Source organism: Giraffa tippelskirchi, chromosome 11 (genome assembly GCF_054371585.1).
Source record: "Giraffa tippelskirchi isolate mGirTip1 chromosome 11, T2T-mGirTip1v1.2.pri, whole genome shotgun sequence".
In the NCBI taxonomy this organism is placed as follows: domain Eukaryota; kingdom Metazoa; phylum Chordata; class Mammalia; order Artiodactyla; family Giraffidae; genus Giraffa; species Giraffa tippelskirchi.
In genome coordinates, this window is record NC_137285.1 from 107,779,812 (window position 1) to 107,801,807 (window position 21,996).

Genomic DNA, 21,996 nt, shown 5'->3' on the forward strand with positions numbered 1-21,996 from the left:
AAGTCGCTCAGTCGTCTGACTCTTAGCGACCCAGTGGACTGTAGCCTACCAGGCTCCTCCATCCATGGGATTTTCCAGCCAAGAGTACTGGAGTGGGGTGCCATTGCCTTCTCCGTGGCGTGACACAGTCCTTAATAAATGCTGGTTCACTGTATCTGATAGCAGTGGTCCCCAACCTTTTTGGCACCAGAGACCATTTTGGTGAAAGACAACTTTTCTGAGGACCCGGGCAGGGGCTTGGGGATTATTCAAGCCATTACATTGATTATGCACTTTATTTGTATTACTGTTACATCACCTCCACATCAAGGCTGTATATTGTTACCCTGCTTATTTAACTTATATGCAGAGTACATCATGAGAAACGCTGGGCTGGAAGAAACACAAACTGGAATCAAGATTGCCGGGAGAAATATCAATAACCTCAGATATGCAGATGACACCACTCTTAAGGCAGAAAGCAAAGAAGAACTAAAGAGCCTCTTGATGAAAGTGAAAGAGGAGAGTGAAAAAGTTGGCTTAAAACTCAACATTCAGAAAACTAAGATCATGGCATCTGGTCCCATCACTTCATGGCAAATAGATGGGGAAACAGTGGAAACAGTGTCAGACTTTATTTTTGGGGGACTCCAAAATCACTGCAGATGGTCACTGCAGCCATGAAATTAAAAGACGCTTACTCCTTGGAAGGAAAGTTATGACCAACCTAGATAGCATATTAAAAAGCAGAGACATTGCTTTGCCAACAAAGGTCCATATAGTCAAGGCTATGGTTTTTCCAGTAGTCATGTATGGATGTGAGAGTTGGACTATAAAGAAAGCTGAGCACCAAAGAACTGATGCTTTTGAACTGTGGTGTTGGAGAAGACTCTTGCGAGTCCCTTGGACTGCAAGGAGATCCAACCAGCCCATCCTAAATGAGATCAGTCCTGAGTGTTCATTGGAAGGACTGATGTTGAAACTGCAACTCCAATACTTTGGCCACCTGATGCAACGAGCTGACTCATTGGAAAAGACCCTGATGCTGGGAAAGATTGAGGGCGGGAGGAGAAGAGGAAAACAGAGGATGAGATGGCTGGATGGCATCATCGACTCGATGGACATGGGTTTGGGTGGACTCAGGGAGTTGGTGATGGACAGGGAGGCCCGGCATGCTGCAGTTCATGGGGTCACAAAGAGTCGGACACGACTGAGTGACTGAACTGAACTGAACAACTCCACTTCAGATCATCAGGCATTAGATTTTGGAGGTTGGATACCCCTGTTCAGGACCTCAGGGTCACCTCATACCCTGTTGATATCTCAGGTCCAACACTTGAGAACCTCAACTAGGACTCCATATGTCATCTCTTCTTCATGATCGAGCTAAGCTCTTCAGGGGCAGAAAGGATGCCACCTCCATTTCATTTCTCATCACACCTACCACAGTTCATTGTTGATGTTCAATGATAAATAGTTATTGCTGTTAACCATCATTCTTATGTAGACGGATGGAAATGCCAATGGCTGAAGTTCTAGCCAATGGAATGACAGACAGACCAATTATTTGTGATATCCCTCTCCCTCAGAATGAGACACTTGGCCCAAAAATGTGGGTGCCCAGCCTTTGGGAAGTGATGTGTAGCCACCTCAGTGTCTCTGCCTCCTTTGGTTGTGGCTGCTGCCCCCTGGAATTCTTTCAGTTAAGGTGAGAAGCTACAAGTACAAAAAGTATGCTTTTTTGTTATGAGAACACAACCACATATAAATAAGCACATAAAGGACTTCCTCGGTAGCACAGTGGATGGGAATTCTCCTGTCAATGCGGGGGACATGGGTTCAATCCCTGGTCCAGGAAGATTCCACATGCCACAGGGAAACTAAGCCCATGTGCCACAACTACTGAGCCTGCTTGCTTAGAGCCTGTGCTCCACAACAAGAGAAGCCGCAGCAATGAGAAGCCTGCACCCCACAACAAAGAGTAGCCCCTCTCGCCACAACTTGGGAGAACCTGAGCGAAGCAACGTAGACCCAGTGCAACCAGAAATAAAAATAAATAAAATCTTTTTTTTAATTTTAAAAATAAAGTTCATATCCATAAAAAGAGAAAAAAAAGTAAACACAGAAAGTTATTTTGGAGGATGATGGCACCAAAAAACTAAGAATGTGTGTGCAAAGCACTTCAAGTGCAGCAACAATGTAAGACAGGGCTCCAATCAAACATGACCAAATCCTAATCTTGATCTAAAATCAACAGTCTTGGCATTTCTTGGCTCATACGTAGTTCTGAGGTCAAGGTACAGCCAAACATAAAGCAAAATAGGGAGGGTGGGATCATAATTCACTGATGCTATCTTAATTCCAGAATGAATTGTAGGTTTGAGAGAACATACATTAACCCCTTTCCTGCGGATAAACACTAGAACCTTCTAACATCCCCCCATTCCTGAAAAAATAAAACAAGGGTTACTTTATAAAGAGAAAGCCCTGAAGACAAAACTTACAGCAATTTATATCAGAACTTCAGGTTGTAAAAAGTAATTCAGAACTACTTTTTAATTTTAAAATATTTGTTAAAATATCATCTACTATGACTACATGCTGTCCAATACTGTAGCTATAAGACACATGAAACACGGCTAGTCCAAATTGAGATGGTTGTATAAGATGTTGTCAGTATAAAAGACACATCAGAATTTATCAGTTTGGTGACACAACTATACTTAAATAAAATTAAAATAGTAAAAATATTAAGTATACAGTTCAAAAAAAGAGAATGGTATCACAACTGCCATGAAAAAAAAATGAGTTTCATGGATAACAGAGTGACCAATAATGGTGAATGGGGCAGTTCAAATATAGATTTTTTTAACCTCAAAAAAAAAAAAATTCATCAGTTTGGTTTTTAAAACGTCAAATATCTCATTAACTTTTACACTTACTAGATACAGAAGTAATAAAATTTTGAATATGCTGGATTAAGTAAAATATATTATTAAAATTAATTTCACCTATTTTCACTTTTTTAACGTAGTTGCCACAAACTTTAAAATTATAAATGGCTCACGATGTGGTTTGTATTCTATGTCTGTTGGATAGCATTACTTTAGACCATAAGACAACAGAAACCCAATAAGACATAGCTCTTGCTATAAATCAGATTGTCTTCCTCACAACACATGTGCAGCTAGAAAAGTCTTGGTGCAGCTTTCAGTATGTGTGGTGCAATTCACCACAGCAGAAACAAACTCACAGCCAAGTCTAAATGGAATGAAGCTGATAAAGGGGAGAAGATACACAGATAATACAAAAGAACAGAAAATTCCAAAACCGTTAACTTTTTGATGCTAGAAATTGGAGATACGAAGTCCATTGGAAACCCACGCTCAGACCCCACCTTCCCTTAGCTCAACTCTAGACACACAGCTCCCTGAGAAGACCCCCCCAAAGCATCTTTCCACTCAACTGTCCTCATGAGAATAGAGCGTGGTAATGGGAGACAGACATTCCCTCTGCTATGACAGTGAGGTAATTACTGAAGGTCATTAATCTCTGATGCAAATTTCCAGGTGTTCTCTATGGAAAGAATGGTGGTCTTTGGCCCTTTCAAAGAGTAGGTATAATTTATTTCTTGTTTCCATTAGGAGCATGAGAAGGGAGACCCCATGGGGAATAATACTTACAAAATAGAAAGCGATTTTCTTTCTCCCCCAACTTCCAAGATGCGGAGGAAAATTCATTGATGAGTATTTATTAGCTAATGGTTAAAGAGCACTTCAAAAATGAAAATGGCTCTGAGAGGAACTGAGTTATCCTGATTGCAGAAACTGGAGACCCAGAAGAAAGGGTGCTCTATAAACTGTTCCCTGCAATTGGCTCCGTCTCTCATGAGCCTCTCAGATTCCTTTGTCCCTCCCACGATAATAACTTGTCTTCATGGCCATAGCCAAGAACACATTCTTTGTTTGGTTACATAAGCTTCTAAAAATAGCAATTTATCATGGAAATACTAAATGACCCTTGAAGATAGTGTTTTGATGGGCTATTAAGTTATTGCAATGTCTGTTTTCTGTAATATATTATAATTAAAGAGAAAAACATCATTTTTGATGCTTTTCAAACCTTAAGAAAAGCAGATCAGTTTCATGCCTTGGACATTTTTAATCTTAAAAAAAAAAAACATGAAGAAAGGTTTCCCATGGTCAAAGAAGTTTTACCCCAGACATGGAGATGAATATTCTCCTCGTTACTGAGGTCTAATGAAAAAGAGGAGGCTCATTCTAAATGTAATTTATTTTTTTTCTGTCTGTCTAGCTAGGTCTGATAAATGAATTCAAAGTAAAAGAATCAGAGAATTTAGCTGACAGACTATTTAAAGTAACCTAATAATGAATTCCTTATTTCTTAAATCTAGAAATTTAAAACTGAAAGAATCCCAAGAAATGATCTTGTTGATATCTCCCTAAGACCAGAGAAGTTAAGATGCTTGCCAAGGTTACACAGCAGGGCCAGCTGTCCTCTGTCCCAGATCACATATTAATTGTCATCCTCCTGGACACCAGGTGAATGAGTGAGTCAGGAAGTGAATGAAAGAAGTTACTCAAACAGAATCTGAGTCTTCATGGAGGGACAGAAAACCAAGGTCTTAAGATGGGACTACAAAAGGCAAAAAAAAAAAAAAAATTGTAAGGAAATAAGAGAGACTGTCTTCACAGACTCAGCAAATGATCAAGAGTATATAAATTATAGTCAGGAATGCTTCCTAGACAGTTAACTTATTTAGGTGGCTTTCTTCTCCCATAGCATTTTTAAAAACTGCACATAACATAAAATTAACCATTTTAAATTCAGTGATATTTAGTACATTCACTGTATTGTGTAACCATCACCTCTATCTAGTTCTAAAACAGTGTTATCATCTCCAAAGAAAATCTCATACCACTGTTACCTCCCACGTTCCCCCTCCTCTCAGCCCCTGGGAACCACCAATCTGCTTTCTGCTTCTGCAGATTCACCCATTCTGGATATTTCGTATATATGGAGCTATATATAATAAGCTTCGGAGACAGACTTCCACTTAGTATAATATTTTCAAGGTTTATCCACACTGGTAGCATGCATCACTGTCATGTTTCTTTTTATGGTTGAATGATATTTCATTGTAAGGGCTTCCCTGGTGGCTTCGCAGTAAAGAATCCACCTGCCAGTGCAGGAGATGTGGGTTTGATCCCTGGGTCGCGAAGATCTCCTGGAGAAGGAAACAGCAACCCACTCCAGTATTCTTGCCCAGGAAATTCCATGGACAGAGGAGCCTGGCAGCTACAGTCTGTGGGGTCACAAAGAGTCAGACACAACTGACAGACTAAACAACAATGACTATTCCATTGTATGTATATACCAGTTTAGTCAACTCCTAGGTGCACCTAAAGCATCCATGGTAATTTTTGATCTCCCTACTATCAATGAACATAGTCTTAAGAGTCCTCGCTCCGAAGCCAGTCATCATCTGTTCAACAAAATAGAAAGCTCTCTGAATATTGTGTGAAGTCAGGATAACAACTCTCTTCGTATAAGCTGTAGTTTTCTCTTTTTAATGTTTAATTAATTTTAACTTTTAATCTCTAATTAATTTTTACCAGAGTATAGTTGCTTTACAGTGTTGTGTTAGTTTCCACTGTAAAGTGAATCAGCTATATGTACACATATGTCCCCTCTCTTTTGGATTTCCTTCCCATTTAGGACACCAAAGAGTCTTAAGGAGAGTTCCCTGAGCTATACAGTAAGCTCTCATTAGTTGTCTATTTTATACACAGTATCAATAGTGTGTATATGTCAACCCCAACCTCCCAATTCATCCCATCCTCCCCAAACTGTTTTTTTTTTTTTCCTTTGATGCATTTCTAACAATAACCACCCTGGGAACTGAGTTCTATTATCAACATCTTTATTTTGTAGGCGAGGAAACTGAGAAGTAAAGAGCATAAGTAGCTGTTCAGTGTCACAGCCGGCAAATGACAGAACCAGGATGGGAACCTTCCCTTTCCATCCACCCCAGCATCAGCGGTCATCCAGCTACTCACACTAACCCGGCCACTACTCACAACGTTGAGCATAAAATAGGTACAAAATAAATTTGGAAGAAAGGTTCTCATATTCGGGACAAGAAAGGCCTCAAGTCACAACTAAGTTTAGCTCTAAATATACGTTTGTCAGTCAGTCCTTGTAATTCACAAAGCATTTTCCCAAATACACAATTGTATAAACGGTTTGTAGAGTCTCATATTAGTCTACCAACTAGCTAATCCATAACGTGGTAGAACTCCATCGAGTTATCAGACTTAAAATGCATGTGTTCTATAATTTTTATTAGAAAAACCATTCCAAGTTGAGAAATGTCTGAAAATGTCTGAACGGCTGTATGAAACTCAGCCTCCCCTCCCAGCAGTGGTTCTCTCAGCATCCTGCCTGGCCCACCCCACCCCACTGTGCTCCAATAACTGTGCAAACTCCGAGAGAAGTGAGATGGAATTCCGCTGATGATCTTTAAACTAAAGATCTTCCCAGGCAAACCTCCAAAGATAAACAGAAGTGGATATGAGGGTTGCATGAACTCTCAAAGCAAAGTGGCAAGATATTTAGAAAATATAAGGAGAGGTAAAGCCGAGAAGGGACAAGGCTTATATTTCATATTTAATAGTGAGCTGTAGTCTAGACAAAGCTATGGGTTTTCCAGTAGTCATGTATGGATGTGAGAGCTAGACTATAAAGAAAGTTGAGCGCCAAACAATTGATGCTTTTGAACTGTGGTGCTGGAGAAGACTCTTGAGAGTCCCTTGGACAGCAAGGAGACCATACCACTCAATCCTAAAGGAAATCTGTCCTGAATACTCATTGGAAGGACTGATGTTGAAGCTCCAATACTTTGGCCACCTGATGCGAAGAACAGACTCATTTGAAAAGACCCTGATGCTGGGAAAGATTGAAGGCAGGAGGAGAAGGGAATGACAGAGGATGAGATGGTTGGATGGCATCACTGACTTGATGGATATGAGTTTGAGCAAGCTCTGGGAGTTGGTGATGGACAGGGAGCCCTGGCGTGCTGTAGTCCATGGGGCTGCGAAGAGTCAGACATGACTGACCGACTGAACTGAAGTGAACTGAGTGAGCTGTAGGCTAATTCCAAATCATAGCCCCACACAGACTCTAATGCTAAATAATGACACTCTGGATGCCATAATGCCCTTTCACCACCATGATCACACAGATAATGAAGATAATACTGATTGCACATTTTTTTTTTTTGACCACTGTGAAGCATGTGGGATCTGGTGTCCCTAACCAGGGCTCAAATCTATGCCCCCTGCAATGGAAGCATGCAGTTGTAACCACTGGACCTCCAGAGAAGTCCCTGTGTATATATTTTGAGAACTCAAAATAATAGAGGGTAAATTCTTTCCTGTACCATGCTTTCGAGTTTACAAAACACTACACCACCCATTGTTACCTGAGGTCCTCACAACAACCTGGTGAGTTAGGATAGATATTAACATACCCATTCCACCTTGCAGAAATTGATCATTAAACTCTCTAGCCACGCAGCACACAATTTCATTTATGGAAACAGGACTCAAAATTCAGTCGTTTTAAATCACCCTAGGTCAGTCTGCAAAAAGAAAAAGAGTAGAGAAATAAAAATTGCTCCAGACGAGAGAAACAGCAAAACACATCACACAATGTTGATGTAGAAGTAAATATGATCTTCTTCTGAGCATTTCTTACTTTTGCCTTACTCATCCCTTCCCAAATCCTGAGTCCTAAGATGAAGGTTACTTCAGAGATGGCGGGAATATAGTTTGCTGACTACAAAGAAAATGTACACATTTCTTTTCAAAGTCCAGATCTTTTCAAACCAAAGTAACTTTGGTTATTCCAGGGATGTTCACAGTAATATTTAATTCCTACACATTGGATATGAAAGTGTGTTAATCACCCAGTCATGTCTGACTCTTTGCGACCCCATGGACTTTAGCCCACCAGGCTCCTCTGCCCAAGGGATTCTCTAGGCAAGAATACTGAAGCGGGTTGCCTTTCCCTTCTCCAGGGGATCTTCCCGACCCAGGGATTGAACCCAGGTCTCCTGCATTGCAGGCAGATTCTTTACTGTCTAAGCCACCAGGGAGGCACTTTTATTTATCCACAAGATGATCCCTTCTTTCATGACAGACACTCAGGATAGAAATCTTTTCCATAATACTGTCATGCTTTGTTTTTAAAAGTCAAATAACTCTTTAAGGAGGCTCTGAGGCTCTGTTAGGCTCTGAGGTGGCACGCAGATCATTTTTCTGGCTACAAGGAAGATGAGGTAGGCTACTCTTCTCCCAAAGTTAGACAGTTCCAGTTAGAGTAGGTCCAGGTTGTGAAAGACCCACCAGTCCACCATCCCTGCCATCATGTTCTCCTACCAACATCCCAGAAGCCCCTCCATACATCACACCATGAAAATGGAGGGGGTCGCAGAGTGCCTGGGATGTATAAGCATGAACTCCACTAGCCAGCCTCACAAATAACTGCTATTCTAATGCCCAGCTCAGAGTACATTACAATAGATGGTGATACATAAAGTGGTAATGATGACTTGTTTTATTTTACTCCCTATAAAGAATGACAAAGAATCTGTATATAAGTTGGGGAGGGACTGGAGACTGGTATATGGGAAGGAGGGAGAAACTACTAGTGATTTTTGCCCTGCTTCCTAAGGCTTTTTTATACTTCAGATGGACTGACCTTAGGCATAAAACATACGAGTGGAAGCTTAGAAGGGTACATGTTTGGTTTAACTCAAATTCATTCCATCAACACCTTTCTAAGAGGGGGACAAATTTTGACTCATGTACCTCTTACTCTCCAGCTTCTGCTTTTCAAGGGGTGGTCTTGGTAGAACAGAGTGACCCCACATTTCTGGGGTGTCATGTACTGAAACCTGAATCTGGAGCCAGAAACCCTGCACTCTGCATTTGCTATTTATTAGCCACGTGATCTTAGCTGGGCTAATAAGCCAGCATTTCTACAACTGTGAAAATAATAATTGTTATGGAAATGAAATAAAGTATATGAAAAAAATTTTGAAAACTTTAAAATGCCCTTCACGTGTGACACATCCACTCACTTCACAAACATGTCTCCATCTAGGTGAAAGTAATAAATAACCAACATCTTTCCTTGCATAAGTTTATAACTAGAATTTCTCAGAAGATATAAGCTGTTTTCACGAGGAAGAAAAAAATGAAGTGGGCATTCTAACAGTTATCTAGCAAAATGAGACCATGGAAAGGGTAACTCAGTCTGTTCTAGGCACGCAGGGGAAGGAGGTTTATGTTAACGTGGTTCGATTTAATATCGCACACGTCAGTCACTGTAATCACAGTGCCAGGACTGACACAGGAATGCCCTGCTGTTGAAAATCTCATAATGAAGAAGAGAATAGGACTTCACCAGTCGCCCCCCCCCCACCTCGCCCCTAGAAGAGTTTTCCATCATTTCATTAAAAAGAGAAAAAAAAAAACCTACCACATCCTGCTCAATAGGGTGACTGGCTCCTGAACAGGCAAGAGATTATTTCCAAACACATTCTCTCCTTGCTTTTCCATCCCCATGGGGCCCTGCTATCATTCCCGGCCTCCTGAAACCCCGTGGCTGCAGCCTCCATCTTACTGAGCAGATTTTCAAGCAAAGTCTCCTTGTTGCCGTGCCTGCCCTCCGGAGCTGCCGGCCTGCCTGTCGGGGGTTCCAGGGCTGAATTTATCTCCCACATCTTGGACGCACAGCTCTCTCGCCACCCTCCCTCTTTCCCCTCAAGCCCTCGCTCCCCTCCCCCCTCATTCCTAAATCCTACAGCCATGACAGAAATAAATTAGCTAGAGGTACAGGTCACACCTTGGAGAGCAGTAAACGTTCTGTGGGAAATCAATAGAGAAGATGGGATTCTCAAACAGCTGAAGCAGAAGGAATGATGCATTGATGGCTATACATAAACCAAACAAAGGAGCCTGAGAGCAGCCTGCCAGGGAGGGGCGGGTGCTCTGTGGGTTCATTCATCCCAACACCTGAACCCAAGACAGCACCGCGGAAAAGACGCATCCCAGACACCTGCGCGTCTGGAGCTTTTTGCCTCGGGGATGCTAAAGGTTGCTCTGTCAGTATTTGTGAAAATTAGAAACGATGTTCAGATTGTGCATGCTAATGCTGGGGGACCCCTGGACAGCCCTAAGCACAGTGTGTGAGATCTGTATCTATTCCAGGAAGACCTCTCTGGCCTCTGACAGCAAAACCAGGGAGGGATCACCTAGATTGTTAACTAAGGAAATCATTTCTAAAGCCTGAAGGGTGATGCAACAGAATAAGCTTTAGGCTCTCTCAGACCTGGGTTCCAGTCCTGGCTTCACCACTCGGCAGCAAAAGGATCTTAAGAAAGTCACTTTTATAAAATGCCAACATGAGATCTACCTTAGAGGCAACTAAGAGGATTAACTGGATAATACACATAAATAGGCATAGAATGGATGCTAGTTATTTTTCCTCCCTCCCTCAGCCTGATTATTGAGTAGCTTTTTCACTGCTCTTGAGTTCTGCAAGTCTTTTCATCACAGATCACTCACAAAGGTGAGGGCTGATGAAAATTTAATCTGAGAGAAAGTTCAGGGTCCACCAAAAATAGGAGGCTCAGAAGGGCTTTTGGTATCTCTATGTATCAGCTGCTAAATGCCACCCCAAATAAATAGCCTGTGTTAAAGTGAGATACTTGCTATGTGAACACAGTGTCAAAACAAAACCCTATGCCTAAGTATCTCATGGAGAGAAATTCTGGAATTTCCATTGCTCTGTTCCAAGAGCCTATTTTTCTCCTGTATCTGTTCCCTCATTTTGTTTTACTTCCATAAACTGCATTTATTGAATGATATTATTCTCTCTTTCTTCTCAGTTTGAGCCTAACCTTCTTCCTCATATGCAGCTGAATTTCAGTAATGAAACACTTTCAGTGTCTCAGCCCTCACAATTATCTAATAGACTGAATTTTTTATATCCTCAATTTTGTAACTGCACTAAAATAGCTTCCCCTTGCAGTTCAGTTGGTAAAGAACTGGCCTGCAATGCAGAAGACCCGGGTTCAATCCCTCGGTTGGGAAGATTCCCTAGAGAAGAAAATGGCAACCCACTCCGGTATTCTTGCCTGGAGAATCCAATGGACAGAGGAGCCTAGCGGGCTACAGTCCATGGGGTCGCAAAGAATTGGACACGCCTTAGTGACTAAACTATCACCACCATACATAATACAAATGCTACCATCTTTACCATTTTTTAATATACAGTTTAGTAACACTAAGCACACTGACATTATTGTGCAACCATCACCACGATCCATCTCCAAAAATTTCCATCTTCCCCAGCTGAAGCTCTTGTACTCACATTAAAGAAAAACTGGCCGTTCTCCCCTATCCGAGCCCCTGGCAACCACCATTCTACTTTGTCTCTACGCATTTGACTTTGGCAGGGACCTCCTGTAAGTGGAATCATATAACAGAGGCATACCCCATTTTCTTAGTTTTACTGTGCTTCAATTTACTGGGCCTCACAGATACATTGTGTTATTTATAAATTGAGGGTTTATAACAACTGTGCCTTGAGTAAGTCAGTTGGCACCATTTTTCCAACAGCATTTATTCACTTAATGCCTCTGTCACATTTTGGTGACTCTCATAGTATTTCACCTTTTGCTTATGACCATATTCAATATTTGTTACAGTGATCTGTGATCAGAGAACTCTGATGTTACTACTATAATTGTTGGGAGGTGCCACCAAGTGCACCTAAATAAGAGGCAAATTTAACCAATAAACCTCCTATCCCTTCTGACTGCTTCACCAACCAGCTGGTCCCCAGTCTCACTGTGTCTTGTTGTATGTGTTTGTGTGAGCTGCTCAGCTGTGTCCAACTATTTGTGACCCCTTGGACTGTAGCCCGCCAGGCTCCTCTGTCCATGGAATTCTTCAGGCAAGAATACTGGAGTGGGTTGTCATTCCCTTCTCCAGGGGATCTTCCCAACCCAGGGATCAAGCCTGAGTCTCCTGCATGGCAGGCAGATTTTTTACTGTCTGAGCCACTGGGAAAGCTCCTATTTCCCAAGACACAACAATACTGAAATTAGGCCAGTTGATAACCCTAGAGTGTGCCCTAAGTGTTCACGTAAGAGTTGCATGTCTCTTACTTTAAATCAAAAACTAGAACTGATTAAGTTTAGTGAGGAAAACATGTCAGAAGCTAAGTGCCTGAGCTTCCCTGGTGGCTCAGTGATAAAGAAATGGCCTGCCAATGCAGGGGACATGGGTTTGATCCCTGATCCAGGGAGATCCCACATGCTGAGGAGCAGCTAAGCCTGTGCACCACAACTTCTGAGCCTGTGCTCTAGAGCCTGGGAGCCATAATTATTGAGCCCATGTGCCACAACTACTGAAGTCTGAGCACCCTAGAGCCTGTGCTCCCACAAGAGAAGCCACTGCAACGAGAAGCTCCGGAATTGCAACTAGAGAGTAGCCCCTGCTCGCGCCAACCACACAGCAATGAAGACACAGTACAGCCAAAAATAAATAAATAAAACTATTAAAAAAAAAAAAAAAAAGCTAAGCCCCTTGTGCCAAAGTTAGCCACGTTGCAAATGCAAAGTAAACATTCTTTTTTTTTTTTTTTTATAAATTTATTTATTTTACTTGGGGGCTAATTACTTTACAATATTGTAATAGTTTTTGCCATACATTGACAAGAATCAGCCATGGGTTTACATGTGTTCCCCTTCCCGAACCCCCCACCCACCTCCCTCCCCCTCCCATCCCTCTGGATCATCCCACTGCCCCGGCCCCGAGCCCTTGTCACATGCATCGAACATGGAATGGTGCTCTGTTTCACATATGACAATACACATGTCTCAATGCCATTCTCCCAGAACGTCCCACCCTCACCTTCTCCCTCAGAGTCCATAAAATTGTTCCATGCATCTGTGTCTCTCATTCTGTCCCGCATATAGGGTTATCGTTACCATCTTTCAGATTCCATATATATGCATTAGTATACTGTATTGTTGTTTTTCTTTCTGGCTTACTTCACTCTGTATAATGGGAAATTAGAAGTGCTACTAAAGTGAACAACAAATGATAAGAAAGTGAAACAGCCTTATGGCTGGTTTAAAGAAAGTTTTAGTGGTTTGGACAGAATATCAAACCAGTCACAACATTCCTGTAAGCCAAAGCCTCATCCAGAGAAACATCCTAATTCTCTTCAATTTTATGAAGGCTGAGAGAAGTGAAGATGCTGCAGAAGAAAAATTTGAAGCTAGCAAAGTGTGGTTCATGAGGTTTAAGGCAAAAAGCCAACTCCATAATCTCAAAGTATTTTACAAAATGAAGCAACAAATGCTGATATAGAAACTGGAGCAAGTGATCCAGAAGATCTAGCTAAGACAATTAATAAAGATGGCTACAATATACAACAGATTTTCAGTGCAGACAAAATAGCCTTCTCTTGGAAGAAGATGCCATCTAGGACTTTCATAGCTACAGAGGAGAAGTCAATGCCCGGCATTAAAGCTTCAAAGGACAGGCTGATTCTCTTGTTAGGGATGAACGCAGCTGAACTTAAGTTGAAGCCAGTGCTCATTTAGTATTCTGAAAATCCTAGGACCCTAAGAATTATGTCAATTCTACTCTGCCTGTGCTCTTTAAATGAAACAAAGACTGGATGAGAGAATGTGTTTTTATCATCATTTACTGAAAATTCTACGCCCACTGTTGAGAACTACTGCTCAGGAAAAATATTCCTTTTGAAATATTACCACTCATTGACTACATACCTGGTCACCCCAGAGCTCTAAGGGAGATGTACAATGAGATTGATGTTGTTTTCATGCCTGTTCATACAACATCCATCCTGCAGCCCATGGATCAGGAGTCATTTTGACTTTCAAGTCTTATTATATAAGCAATACATTTCATAAAGCTATAGCTGCCATAGATAGTAATTCCTCTAATGGATCTGGGCAAAGTAAATTGAATACCTTTTGGAATGGAAAAAATGCCATAAAGAGCATCTGTAATTTATGGGAAGAGGTCAAAATATCAACACTAACAGGAGTTTAAAAGAAGTTGATTCCAACACTCCTGGATGACTTTGAGGGGATCAAGACTTCAGTGGAGGAAGTAATTGAAGATGTGGTAGCAAGAGCAGGAGAACTACAGTCAGATGTGGAGCCTGAAGATGTGAACGAATTGCTGTAATCTGATAATAACATTTTCAGGGATGATGAGCTGCTTCCTGTGGATGAGTAAAACAATAAAAAAGGATGCTTAAGATGATATCTACTCCTGGTACAGATGTGGTGAAGACTGTTGAAATGACAACAAAGGATTTGACATATTATATAAATTTAGATGCTAAAACAGCTGCAGGGTTTGAGAGAACTGACTCCAATTTTGAAAGGAGTTCTACTGTGGGTAAAATGTTATCAAACAGCATTGCATACTACAAGCAGTACTGATGAAAGGAAGAGTCAGTCTATGTGACATACTTCACTGTTGTCTTAATTTTAATAAATTGCTGTAGCCACCTCAATCTTCAGAACTACACCCTGATCATTTAGCAGCCATCAACAGTTTCCACTAGCAGAAAGATTACGACTCACTGGACAATCAGATGCTGCTTAGCATTTTTTAGAAATATTTTTAATTAAGATATGCATACTGTTTTTAGACATAATGCTATCTCACAGTTAATAAACTATAGTGGAGTATAAATATAACTTTCATATGCTCTAGGAAACCAAAAAATTTGTGACTTGCTTTATTGCTATCATCACTTTACTGCAGTGGTCTGGAACCTAATATCCAGTATCACTGAGTTATACCTATGTTTGTCTATGTCTGATTTGTTTCACTTAGCATAATGTCTTCAAGGTTCATCCATGCAGTAGCATGTGTCAGAATTTCCACCTTTTTTTTAGATTGAATAATATTCTATTTTGTGTACATACTGTTTTTTGTTTATCCACTCATCTGTTGATGGTCACTTGGGTTGCTTCCACCATTTGGCTCCTGTGAATAAAACCGCTGTGAACATGGCTATACAAATATCTCTTTGAGATCCTGCTTTTACTTATTTTGGTTATACACTCAGAAGTGGAGCTGTTGTATCATATGGTAATTCTAGAGCTGCCCTAGTGGCTCAATGGCAAAGAACCTGCCTTCCAATGCAGGAGATGTGGGTTTAATCCCTGGGTTGGGAAGATCCCCTGGAAAAGGAAATGGCAACCCACTCCAGTATTCTTGCCTGGAAAATCCCATGGACAGAAGAGCCTGGCAGGCTACAGTCCATGGGATCGCAAAAGAGTCAATTATGCCTTAGTGATTAAACAACAACAATGGTAATTCTATGTTTAACTTTTTGAGAAACTGCCATACTGTTTTCCATAGCAGCTGTACCTAATTTTACATTTCTACCAAAAGTGCACATGGTTCTAATTTCTCCACATCCTTGCCAACACTTGTCATTTTTTTTAAAGTAGCCATCCTAATCGATGTAGTTGTTCTCCCATCTTCTCAGCGAGTTTGGGGGAAATATGCATGTGTCAACAATTTGTCTGGTACACTGACTTGTTGTTAATTTCTAGTTTGCACACAGGAACTTCTTATGCTCAAACAAATGTTGCTCTGGCTACATTTTCTATATAGTCTTCCTGTCCTTTCAAAGTCTTCCGTCTTCCACTAATTTAGGAAACGTAAAGTTAATTTGGGCAATTAAAGAGATTTCAGGGGAAGGAAATGAAATGTCCATTAACAGAAGAATGGACAAAGAAAATGTGAGATACACACACACACACGAAATACAACTCAGCCATAAAAAAGAATGAAACTTTGCCATTTGCGACATGGATGGACCTAGAGGGTATTATACTAAGTGAAGTAAGTCAAAGTAAATACCACATGATTTCACTTACATGAGTAATCTAAAAAACAAAAAATAAATGAGCAAACAAAACAGAAAGAGACTCATAGATACAGAGAACTGGTGATTTCCAGAGAAGAGAGGGGTTGGGGGATGGGCGAACTAAGTGAAGGGGAATAAGAGGCACAAAGTTCCAGTTACAAAATAACTAATTCATGAGATAGTAACATACAGCATAGGGAATATAGTCAATAATATAGTAACTTTAAATGGTAACAAATGGCAACTAGATTTAGCATGGTGATCATATCACAATGTATATAAATGTCAAATCACTATGTTGTACACCTGAAATTCATGCAACATTGTACCTCAACTCTATTTCACTGTTGTTTAAAAAAAATAGTTTTTAGTCCTCCGATTCAAAGCAGTTTGTCTAGCTCTGTTAATCATGCCACCTACCATTTAAGTAAGTGAGGCAGAAAGGCTTTTTAGAAGCAAAACAGTGAGGCATTAGAACTCTGAGATAACAGCCAGGGGACAGGTGTAAAACAGATGCTTGCATAGCAGCCTACATTTTTCTAAATCACTTTAACCTTTGATCTTCCCACCTGAAGGAATTCCTGCTTACATTCCACTTTTCAGATGTGAAAACTGAGGTGCTGTGAAGTGAAATCATTGATTCAAAGTCACACAGCTGGAAGATTTCAGGGTCAGGACCTAAATCCTAGTCATGTCACTCCAATCCTGTTTTTAAACTACATGATACTACCTAATAATGACTGAGGTCTTCATTTCTGAAGCTGCAAAATTTTAAGGATCTAACTATAGGCAGGGGGTGGGGGATAATTTCTATCTGTTGTTCAACAGCTCCCCAAAGGCAGGCAGTGCATAGAGCATGAAGCACTATCTCTTCCTGGGACCAGACTTGCCCAACTCTGGACAACTCATGTTGATGGATCCAGAATTAGACAAGAAACAGGTCCTTAGATCCTCCATCTAAGAAGCTTGGAGAAGTACTACTCAATAGCCAAGTCTACTGGACCACAGTCATCTTTTTTCCAACTAAAATGCTTTGTGGATGCTTTCCGATTACACAAGACAAGGTATGCCCAGTTGTTCAATTACATGAACACTTTTTGCCATGTGCAGCTGGCCCTGGGTATCCACAGGGTATCGGTTCCAGGAATCCCCACGTTCCCACAGGTACCAGAATCAACACATGGAGATTTCCCTGTTGGCCCAGTGGCTAAGACTCTGCACTCCCAATGCAGGGGGCATGGGTTTAATCCCTGGTAGGAGAACTAAGACCCTGCATGTAGCAACTAAGAGTTCACATGCTGCAACTAAAGTGTCCTGCAAGCTGCAGCTAAGACCCAGCACAGCCACATAACTAACTAACTATTATTTTTTTTTAAAAATCCACACGTTTAAGCCTTATGTATAATAGGGTGGTATAGTTGACCTTGGCAGACAATCCCTGGTTGGTTGAAACCGAGGATGCCAAACATGCAGATACAGAGGATCAACCATATCCTTCTCTCCTCGGAGCAGATTTCCTCCTCTTTAAGCTTCCCATGGATATTGTGAACTTTGAAGACTGTTGGTAAAATAAAATCTAGTGTTGGGTACATAACAGATGCTCAAGAAATTGAGACTCATCTACCCCATCTCCTGGGAGTGACCTTCCCTTCTCAGCAAGGACAAGTGGCTGAAGGCCATGGCGAGGCATCTGAAGAAGAACACAACTAAAGAACTTAAGAAGATTACACCTCTACTCATCCTCCACTGCTCCTGCAGACTGCTTCATGCTTCTGCTTCTCCATACTTGTTTTGTTAGTCTGTGCTTCCCTTTACATGCACCATATATTCAGCTAGACCGAACGTGTTCTGAGGGAAACGGTCCTGCCCTCCATTGCATTTTGCAGCCCTGTGATGGTGGACTTGGGGCTTCTCAGGCTCAGCGGTAAAGAATCTGCCTGCAATGCAGGTGATGCAGGGGATGTGGGTTCGCTCCCTGGGTCGGGAAGAACCCCTGGAGGAGGAAATGGCTATCCACTCCAGTATTCTTGCATGGTTCTGGCAGGCTACAGTCCATGGGGTTGCAAAAAGTCAGAAACGAATAAGCATGCATGCATGCCATGATGGTGGATTTACATTTCTCTATCCAGAGAATACTCAATGAGAAAGTATTGGCTTGGTCAGAAACAAGCGTTTGAGTTCTCTAGGGGGATCTTGATAACACAATGCCAAGGGTAATCCCAGGAGTTTCAGGGTCCAGATAATCCATCAGTGTAAACAGCCAAGTTGGTGCTGTTCAGAAGGGCCAAGAAAAACAAACTCATGACAATTCTATGGCTTGCCTGTATGTGTGCCTTCCCTCATTTTTCTATACCTACCAGACCCATGGTCTGAGAATAACTCAAACTATCCATTCTTCCCTTCATAGAAGATTCCTCCCATGCTAGAAGCCTGCACTTGAAGGCCCTCAGAGATAACTAGATGTGACCCAACAGTACTGGTCCTCTTAGACAATGACCTTCCTCCAGCCTGTCCCTCAGCAGAGACCAAGGAGACCCCTGCTCTTGTCTCAGTTATCTCCTTGGGCCATTCAGCACAGTTTGAGTTTTCAGTCAATATGCTGAACTCATCTGATGATGTTAATTCACCATCACAACCATCCTGAGGATCTAGGAGTTGAGCTAAGAGCTGATTGAAAGTGAAAGTGTTAGTTACTTAGTCCTATCTGACTCTGCAACTCCGTGGACTGTAGCCCACAAGGCTCCTCTGCCTGTGGAATTCTCCAAGTGAGAATACTGGAGTGGGTTGCCATTTCCTTCTCCTGGGGATCTTTCCAACCCAGGGATCGAACCCAGGTCTCCTGCACTACAGGCAGATTCTTTACCTTCTGAGCCACCAGGGATTGGGAATCACAATCAGAAGAGCTGACACTTAGCTTAACATAGAACAAAACAACAATGAAAGCATGCACCGTTCAAAACACTGGAAGGCTTATTCTGTGTGAAGCATCATCTTATATAATCCTCATGGCCAACCCTGTGCTAGATACCCCCAAACTACATACAAGGAAACAGAGACACAAAGAAACTCAGAAAAGCCCGTGCACACTAAGACCATGCGATACAACTAAGCCCATGCACCACATCTACTGAGCCCGAGAGTCTGTGCTCCACAATGTGCCACCGCAACAAGAAGCCCGTGCGCCGCAACTGGAGAAAGCCCACACAGCAACAAAAACCCAGCACAGACATAAATGAACAGGATAATTAAAAAAGGCCATGTGCTTTGTCATTACTCCAGATAGCACACACCCAGAGGTCCCACAGTCAGGATTCAAAGCGAGCTCCCCAGTACCCTGAGTGTGACTGTGGGTGATGTGCATAGCTTTTCCAGCCCAAATTTTCTCCTTCACCGTGGGACTAACAATAAAGTTCCTGGCACTACCACTCATCTTACATTCATAAATCATGGAACTCCTCCTATTGTATTATCCCTACACCTCAGGAAGTCCAGAGGGTCCCATCTATATTCAGGATGGTCAAGAACTTCAGATCCTGAGTTGAGCAACCTGAACTCCCATCCTCTTCCTGATCTCAGGTGGCAAGTCAGTCATTCAGTCTTTTGATGTTTATCATTTGTCAAAGGAAAATGTCAACACTGGCCTGATCTCTTGTAATGAGTAGTGTTGATGGTAAGATAAAAGGAAAGAGGCAAAAGATCCCTGAAAGGTTTGCAAGCACTTCTCCAAGTTAAGAAACCATCCTAGTAAGGGATTCAGTTTGAGAAATTGTTGCACAGAATAACTACCATCATTTAAAATGTCAAAGTGAATGGGGAAACTGAGTCCAAGATACAGAAACTCAGCCCAGATTGCTCTTGATTACTGCATAGGTAGAGTCTTGAACTGAAGCTTGAGGGCTCTGGCTGCTGGTTCTTACTCGGCTACTGCTCTGGATGAGTCACTAGGCTTCACTGTGAAATAAGGATATGATGCTTGCCTTCCCCAAGCCCAGAAGGTAGGGTGTGGGCAGGATACAGAAACACTCAGAGCATTTGAGACAAGAAAACCTCTAGAAAGTCAAGTATACGCATTTCTTTCAATGTGATGTCAGACTTTTTCTTTTTTTCTCCCACTCACTTTCCCTTGTCACAGTCTAAATTTTATCCAGATGTGAACATGAAGAGGCCTGTCTTTGTTTGCTCTCTGTCTCTATGCATACGCTTTCATTTTCCTTTGTGCCTCAATAGGTTTCCATACTATTCTTTACAACACAGGCCATGAAGAAGGGAACAAAGTTGCAGAGGGACGCAGGGGAGTCAGGAAAAAAAGAGGTATAGAAAGCTCCAGAATGTGTGTTTCCCCTCTCTTAATACAGACGGAGGCAAGGCAGTGAGAGGGTCCTTGAGTCCAGACAAATGCCATCAGCCATGCAAAGCCTCCCAGGCAGCACTGTCCCAGAGCCCACAGTGCAACTGGCGTGGACATGCGCACACACACACGCACACACACACACTTTCATGGAAAACTGTGCTCTCCCATCCCAGAAAGGATTTGTTGTTTCAATTAAACCCATCAAGATCTACACCACATGTTAGGAAAGAAAGGAAAAACCAAATCAAGCCTGAATTACTGTGGCCATCTCCTTGGGGATCAATCTATATCAAATAAACCACCATCTATGCATTGGAGAGGCTTTTACTTATGAAAAACAGAGGCAGGTGCAGAGTGGCGGCACTGGTACTAAATCAAAACCCTGAGAGCAGGAGAAAGTGGATTGAGATGCATCCACTTAGCTCCTCTGCTTACGTCGAAATTGCAGGATGGGGAGTGAGCAGACCACGGCCCTGGTGGGGTCTGGCTTCTGCGTCCTCGTCTCCCTGAGGTCCCTTCCCTCTGAGTGTGCTCACTGCTTCAGCTGCCCAGTGAGCACAGATGGACAGAAGTTAAAGGAACAAGGTCAGCCCATCAACTAAAGTCTTATTTCACATGCTGCCCCACCTCTATCATCCCTTTCTGGGACATAAAGATGGAGAATGAAGGGCAGAGGTGCTAATGCATTTGATTTCCTATGAAACTGTGGTCTTTTCATTTACATCCCCTGAATAGCTGGCCAGTCTGATTTACACATTGATAATATGTGATGCTTTGTATTCCAGCAAATATTTAATCCCTGACTGATCAATAATCCCTGTCTGACTGTTCTTTTTTTGAAAAGAAATAAATCCCCTTTTTACTCTTAAAATTCTTGAATAAAATTAAACTGCTTTAGCCCAGGATGCACTGTTCCTACGCGAAGCCATGTGGTTTCATAACCTCAGTCCTCGGATGTTTTAAAGGGGCTGCCTTTGCCAACTTGCTATTTCTGAGATCCCAACAGCTCTCTAATCTGAGTTTTCTGTGTCATCCATTGATATTAAAGTCTGATCTGCCCTTTTTTAATTAAAAAAGTAAAATTATTAACTGAAATCAGTGAGTATATAGCAGGCAATATTTTTGCATATACTTCTTATTTTCACCGAGAAGGTCTTGATTTTAATTCCCTCATTACAAACCTGTTTCTGCCTTTCTAAATACTCTTTCCCTCCAAAACTATATTTAAAAAAAAAATAAAGTTCCACTCCTACCCTGATTCTAAAGTAAAATCTGTACTCCTTTCCCCTTTTCTCAGCGTTAGAGTTGAACATTACAAAAAATGCACATTAAACATAGAAAGAGGTGGCTCTCCTCTCTCTAAGGGGCTCCCAGTGCAGCCTCAAAGCCCACCAAAAGTTCCAAAAACAACAGCAACGGAAAACAAACTCTCTTTCATCTTTGGCAGCAACAAAAGCAATAACTTTCACCAAACCAACCCACGCCAAGAATTAATATAACACAGAACACATCCACATTCAGACCATTATGGCTACATCAGCTTACCACAATATTTGTTTGAAAAACACATAATTTGCGGTAGAGAGAGAGAACCTCTAATACAAAAAAGAGGTTCTTTCAAATGCAAATGAACCAAAAGA

General features: G+C 41.7%; 1 protein-coding gene across 11 annotated transcripts in view; it reads right to left on the reverse strand.

Annotated features, from left to right (window-relative positions):
* LOC145526208 (uncharacterized) overlaps positions 1 to 21,996 on the reverse strand; it is a 418,885-nt gene that overhangs the window by 355,017 nt on the left and 41,872 nt on the right. For 3 of the 11 annotated variants that reach the window (XR_014068753.1, XR_014068752.1, XR_014068750.1), the window contains exon 2: positions 7,532 to 7,642. The exons of 4 other annotated variants lie outside the window; for them this stretch is intronic. The gene's annotated coding sequence lies outside the window, so the exon portion shown is untranslated. Of the gene's footprint in view, positions 1 to 3,662; positions 3,902 to 7,531; positions 7,643 to 15,052; positions 15,114 to 21,996 lie in introns of those variants that run through there. 4 more of the 11 variants (XR_014068756.1, XR_014068748.1, XR_014068755.1 and 1 more) reach the window with 4 other exon arrangements.